The following is a 7,505-nucleotide window of genomic DNA, read 5'->3' on the forward strand; positions in this document are numbered from 1 at the left end:
TTGTCAAGTTGTGAATGGATGTACGTAGCTTAAAGTTCTAGGCAACGTTCAACTTAACAGTCTTTGCTGAAACACTGGTATATTAAACAAGTGATGGGAGAAGGCAAATCTCTAAATGGGTATTTGAGATCTGGTGGGGGATTGTTAGAATTAATGGGCTAGGCCCATAGCAATTTCTGAAATCTCAAATAGTGGCCCATGTGTAAAATGGCAAGTAGTGGTGCTAAAGTTTAGTCCTACCTCGGAAGTTGAACCAGAGTTGGACCTCTTTATATAGTGGGTTCTCTCCACCACTCTAAGTAGTGTATGAGAAGAGAAAGGGAAGATCACATGCTCTCTCGCTCGCCTGGCCTGGCCGGGTCGGGCCGGGCCGTAGTGAGGCGGCGCGTACGTGCGACATGCGCGTGAATGGTCCGACGAAATCCGGTCCGTCTCCTTGCAGGGGCGCAGCTTCCTTCTGCCGTTTTATTTTTTATGTCATGGTAGACAAGTTAATGATTTCTTGTCCGGTAATTATACGAACAAAATTAAGTCGGTTTGGGATTGTGATCGCGACACAATACCGCCTTTGGTCCGGTTGCGGCCAAAGACACACCGAAAAACCAAGGGTTTTGCCTCATCTCGCAACTTGCGCCGCATTCGTAGTCTACTCCATCCCAAACGTCGGCGTGCATCGGCACGTGGGGACAGCAGGTTTCTGGAACTGTTCGTCCTTGCGATCCTGCACCGGGAGAGGACGAATTAGGTTTTTGGGAAACGCTCTGCGCGATTGCTCAGATTTGTCATCACGGGTCGTCTTCCGTCCAAGTCGGGCGGTGTTACTCATCGTCGTCATCATCGCCGTCAGCAACAAATCGTCGCCAACAACGTCATCAACATAGTCGCACCCACAATAACTAACGGACAGTACGTCCAACATTATCTGTTCATGTCTATCTCTACCGCTGTTGTTTCATGTGTGCTGCTGCTGCTGTTTTGCTGTTCTTCTAGTTTGCTAGATTGTTGCATGCTACTATCTGTTCTAGTCATGAATTATTTAATGGAATTAATCATGAACTTGCCTAATTTTTCAACAAAATGTTTGTGAAAAGGCAAACCTAACATGGTCAAAATGCCGGAGACGCAACTTTGTTGTTAGGGATGAGGCTGGTCATAGTGGAGAGTAACTTAGACTAGTAACATACATATGTTACTAGTCTATGTTACTACCTTCATAGTGGGTAGTGTCATAGGTGTGGTAACATAGTTGCCTTCATTTATTACTTTGTAGACTCATTATGCATTGGAAACCGCTATGTGATGGTAACATATTATGTTACTCTATTTGCCTCTCTCTTCATTAACTACTTGCCACATCATCAATTTTGCTTATGTGGCATCTATGTTACTACCTATGTTACTCCCACTATGACCAGCCTGATGGCGTTGTACGTCGCACGCACAGACATGGACACAGGAGAAAAAGGGAAGCTGCCACCACTAAAGAATGCAACCTCACCTAAAGCTGACCCTTTTCCCAGGGTTAATTAGTCCGGTCCCTCCCGGATCGCACAAAACCAGGGCTGGACGTGACTAATCATCCCTCCGATCGCCGTATGTGCGCATCCGATCGATAAAGCCCGCTCGCCTTTTCGATCGCCCTGCCCCGCCCACGCGCCCACCCCCTGGCCAAGGAGCTCCTCGTTTTTAATCTCGCAAAAGCGGACGAGAGATCGATCGAGGTATGCGCGTCGCGTCGTCGCACGCACGCCCGTGGCCGATCCGCTTTGGTTTGGACGGCCGCTTTGCTTTGCTTTGGGATGCCACGGCGTGCGCCGCGCGACGCCGGCGCGGCGCGCCTCGGTGGGCGGCGCAAAGCCTGCCGCCGCCCCCGTGCACGCATGATCTGCTGGCGCGGCTGCGTGTTTCATCACATCCATTTGCGGTAGGGATGATCACCGGCCCAGCGACGGAACACCGTTCTCTTGTGCTTCGTCAGGTTTTCCGCCGTGGAACACGATTTGATGGATGAGAAGGACGGACGGATGCCAGAGGAGCTAGCGTGCAGAGGTGTATGTACAAGTCTCGCACGGCGATGGCGCAGAGGCATGGATGTGGATTTCTGCCGATTTGGTGTGGACATAAATGTCGTAGCGCTGCTGTGCCTGTACTACAAGTGCTGCCCTGGAATCAAATCAAATCATGGTCCTGTTTATGTTTAGTTCACACGGCCCGGCACTGCGAAATGTGGTGCAAGGAGCGGAACGTGGAGACGGACGGACGTGCACGGACTCTGCCGATGTGGACGTGCATGTCGTAGCGCTGCTGTACGGGAGCTGCTCTTTCTGGAATCATGGCCCTGTTCTGGTTAGGATGCTTACGGTTAGGAGGAATTGGACGGCACGGGTCTCGCGCATTATTACTAGCCCTTGCTTAAACGAGTAGACGACCGCCTTTCTAGAGCAAGCGTCGCGCCTAGCTCGTGTCGACTCTCGGGCGCGCGCTGTCACTCACTCACACCCATCGCGTATCACGCGTCTTGGTCTAGCTAGCCCATCACGCATGCACGGTCGGTTTCCCTTGCTGGTCTACACGAAAGGAAAGTGATGTACCTGCAGTAGCTACCACGTACTCCTCCTCCCCCTCAGCATTAGACATTACTATACTATACGATGAGTAGGAGCACGTACTACTACAGTACTATACGAGGCGTGTAGGATTTAGGTCAATATAATAAATCGGAGTGGTAGAGTCGTAGTCGTAGGAGCTGTAAGAAAAGATAGGTCGCTGCATGGCTGGCTGGCACGCGATGGTAGAGTGGTACATTTACTGCGTCCGGTCCGGTCTACGGTGATGATAGATGGCCTCGGCCTCGCGGTTCTTTTGAGGCGTGCCGTGCTCGCTCTGACCGCGACAACCCATCATGATGTTGCGCTTCACGAAGCACATCCTACACTACACCCCTTCCCTTCTTCGTCTCTCTCTCCTTGGCATAGCATAGCAGGCAGGCAGCAGGCGCACACAGGCAGCACATACAACACCCACTGCCTTTTCCCCTTTCCCCGTACGTAGGTAGACTCGAGAGCAGCAGCTACACATACGAGGAGTATACACCCTCATGGGCCACGGCCATGGGTGTTCGTACTTTGGTGTGGTTTCATTTCTGTCTCCACTCTCCACCCACCAGCACGCATGCAGAGGAGCAGGAGTGGGAGAACCCAATGCCCAACACCATTTCCGTCGTGGCCCAGCCCCAGCTCCACTACGTACTTGTTCCTCCTCGATCCTTGGTGGTGGTATTGATCCACTCTACGGGTTTGCGGGGTCGTGGTCGTAGTCGTGGGACGTGACGAGCATCATAGCTAGCTCGTAGTAGTACAGTACAGTACAGCAGACAGTAGCGGTAGTACGTGTTGGATGCCGGAGACAGACACCAATCATGCGCCCAACGTTCTAATCCTACGGCGCGGCGGGATGGGGATCCGGATCGATCGGACTTGTCAACAACGCGCGCGCGTGCCGTCCACGCTTGATCATTCGTTCAAGTTTTTTCTTCTTCTTTTTGCTTCAGAATCCGCCATGACACAAACTGGTCGGTTTTAAACGAAAATCTTTTTGGCAAATCCACGCATCGTCTTTTCACTTTTGGACGCGAGAGACCTGCTGCATGGACAGCTTGTAGTAGTTGCCAACAGTGTGTCGTGCTAGCTTTTCTTCTCTTCCATGGAGCGGAGAGAGAGGATCAGATCCGAATCCCATCATCGCTACGGCCTGAACCTGACGAGAGAGCTTTGAATGCTTTGGCGAGAACCCTGAGCGGGTTTTTTCACTGTTTTGACCCATCTGGCAAACTTTAGCACGATTTGACCTGCTTTTAAAACTTTTTTCATATCTGACCCAAACCGAGACGCCAACATTCGCGGCGTTCTGCTTGCACTGAAGACGCCGCGGACCATGGCGTTTGGCACTGACCCACCTCTCTGGTCAGCAGTTTGACCGTCCGACGTGGCAAGTGTCGACACCGACCCTAGACGCCGTGAACCTTGGCGTCTGCCCCCCTGAGAGATAAGTGGTCACGGGAAAAATGTGTGGGGCCTCTCCACACACTCTCCCAATCTTTCATCCCGAGAAAGAAGAACAAAGGAGAGCTCCCCCCCCTCTCTCCCACCTCAAGGCTCACTCAAATCCCACTCCAAATTTGATTTTCCTCCGTGGATCTTTCTCTCCCTTGTTGTTTGAGGTAATCTCCCCCGGCTCCCTAAATTTTGTTGGTAATTTCTTGTTATTTTAGTGGCATTATGTAACCCTAGGTGGCACCTTAGTTTCTAAATTTATTCAAATCCTTTGGTATTGGATGGCTTTTAATTAATATGTAGTTGTGGTAGTAGTAATGGGATATGAATTTTGTGGTCACAAATGATGGATTTGATAAATATGATGGTTATGGTTAGGTTATGTGTTAAGCTAATGACATGATTTATTTAGTACATAAGTTTTAATTTGTTTTTGATACACAACTCATTAGGATATATAGCTGCCATTGCTTCATTAGAGTTGCATAGTTTTTGCAATTATGCATTATAATTGTCATTTCATCTTGTTTGTTGTCCCTTTTAGATGGATGATAGACTTGTTAATGTTCATTATTTGGACAAATCATCATTTGTGACCAAAACTGCAAGTGACAACGAGGAAGTGGTGGTATTCGACACAAGTCCTAGTTATGATGAGGTTGTTATTAAAGTAAGAGATAAGTTGAATTGGATGGACCCCAATGATAAAATTGAATTAATAGGAAGGTATGATGTTGGGGTGGGAACAAAATCTCGACTGAAGAATATGCCTATCATCTCCGAGTTGCATTGGGGGATATACAAGGGTAAAGTTGCGGCCTCGAAAGACATGTCACTTGAATTGTTTGCTACGAAGGGGCAAGGTTCGCGGCTTGATATTGACTTGAACCGCCAAGTGTCCTCCCCGTGTAGAAGTGTGGCTCGTGTTGTGGATAGTGCCGAGGTCTATGCCCCCAATACTTCTAGCCAACCGTCACCTAGCCAAGAAAATGAAGTTGTTGGGCATGCTCTTGAAAAAGTTAATGAACAATATGTTGATGGTCATGGTGATGTCCAATGTGGTCATGGTGATGATGATGATGACATGCATGAGGATGAGACTCATGCAAATGAGAAGGAGAAAAAGGAACGACTGAAGCGTGAGGCGGACATGGCATGCAAAAACAAGAAGATGGCTCAAGAGGAGGAGAGAGTTAGGAAGCTTGAAAGGGCTCGTCTTGCACTAGAGGATGGATGCAGTGATGATGATGAGCAAGAGGATGAGATTCATGGCAATGACATCGGTGACTTGGAAGCGTTTGTCAGGCAGCAGGACATGGACCGTGAGATCCCTTATGGTCGTGCATATGCATATGACTCGGATGATGAAGGTCCGGAGGAAGAACTGGACGTGGATGGATTCACGGAGAGAGAGAACCGTATACACACAGAGGTGACCGGTTTGGAAATAAGAACTCCATTGTTTGTGATCTCAAGCTAGCCCACAAGGCGGTAGTTGATGGTGGCATGAGTAAGGCGATAGAACCAAGAGCTTGCCCGGAACCGGGCGAACCAAGGGTCAAGGGTGAAGACGAGAATGCTTACTTGAAGAAAGGGTTGAAGTTTGTGAGTTTGCAGGCCTTTAAAGTATGGCTAAGTGACTATGCTATTAGGAACCATAGACCATATCTTGTTGGGCACTTGGACCAAAAAGTGCGTTACTCCATCCATTGTGACAAAGAAGGATGCCCATGGGCGGTCCATGGAAGAAGAATTAAAACCGGGCAATGGTTGTTAACAAGTTGTGTGTGTACTCACTCGTGCAGGCCACCGTCAAAAAAGAAGCCTAAAACACATCGTCAACTCACGTCTGAGTTTCTCGGGTTTAAATTAATGAAAGAAGTATCAAGTGATCCAACCGTGAAGGTGAAGCTCCTCATGACGACGGTGAAAAAAATGTTTGGATACAAAGTCAAGTATGGGAAGACATGGAAGGCCAAGTCAAATGCTTTAAGGATGTTGTATGGTAGTTGGGAAGAAGCATACAATCGCCTCCCGCGGTTGTTGGGAGCGATTGCCCATAGGAACCCCGGCATGTACCATGTGGTCGAGGATGATGGTCATGGGGTGTTTCACCGTGCCTTCTGGAGTTTCGGACAATGCATCACGGCCTTTAAGCATTGCCGTCCGGTTTTGTCTATTGATGGTACATTCTTGACCGGCCGATACAAGGGCACAATCATGGTAGCAATGGCGCACTCCTCCAATGACAATGTGTTGCCGGTGGCATTTGGTTTGGTGCCCTTCGAGCACCAAGACAACTGGGAGTGGTTCATGCGTCATGTTAGGGAAAATGTCATTGGTGATAGAGAAGTGTGCATTATATCAGACCGGCACCAAGGCATACTGAAAGCCATGGACATTGTTATTCCAGGACTTCCAAAGCTCCACCATCGATGGTGCATGAGGCATTTCGTGGCAAACTTTTACAGGGCATGTAAGAGCAAGGAGTTGAGCAAGGATCTAACCCATGTTTGCGTGGCCTTTAGCACCGGTGCGTTCACCATTCGCTATGACAAGCTCTACGAAGCTACAAACGAAGGAGGGAAAGATTTCTTAACACGAAATTTTCCGAAGAAACACAAGTGGGCACACGCTCATGACGAAGGAGGTTGGAGATATGGAGACATGACCAGTAACATGGTCGAATGTTTTAACAATGTGCTCAGAGGTGCCCGCCCATTGCCAGTTACTGCAATAGTGGAATATACTTTCTTCAAGCTTAATGAGTATTTTCTGATGCATTCAGAGGAAACTGTGAAGTGGACTGGTGAAAAAATGGAATATCCACCAAAGGATGAAGAGTGGATGATGTTACAACAAAGCAAGTCCTCAGCACAGAAACCTAGGCTATTCAACACCTACGATATGACCTACCAAATCGACGAGCCTGGTGGGACAACAAGAGATGGTATGTCATATGGTGGTCGTGCATTCGAGGTGCACCTTAAGAGACGGTGGTGTCAGTGTGAGAGGCCTAGTAAGTATCATTGGCCATGCTCTCATCTTTTGACAGCGGCGTCGTCAAGAAATGTACATGTGTCTGATGGGACAACCGTGAGGATGCATGAGTTCGATCTTGAAGCTACTAGGTTGACATGGGCCCCTAGATTCCAACCCTTCCTAGACCCATCGCAGTGGCCTGACTATAATGGCCCGGAGCTTAGGCCCGATCCTTTGCTGAAGGTTGAGCCCAAGGGTAGAATCAGACAGAAATGGTTGAGAGGCGATATGGACAACCTAGCTGGATACACTGGCATGAACCAATTTGGTAGCGGGCACTTTATGGAGCCTCCGGACACTATCAACTGTGGTCAATGTGACAATCCGGGACACAATGTGAGAACATGCTCTAAGAAAAGGAAAACATCAAAGAAGGGCAATCCAACCACGAGTCAGGCAGGTGGTGGCAGA

The sequence above is a fragment of the Triticum aestivum genome, chromosome 4B (genome assembly GCF_018294505.1).
Source record: "Triticum aestivum cultivar Chinese Spring chromosome 4B, IWGSC CS RefSeq v2.1, whole genome shotgun sequence".
Lineage (NCBI taxonomy): Eukaryota > Viridiplantae > Streptophyta > Magnoliopsida > Poales > Poaceae > Triticum > Triticum aestivum.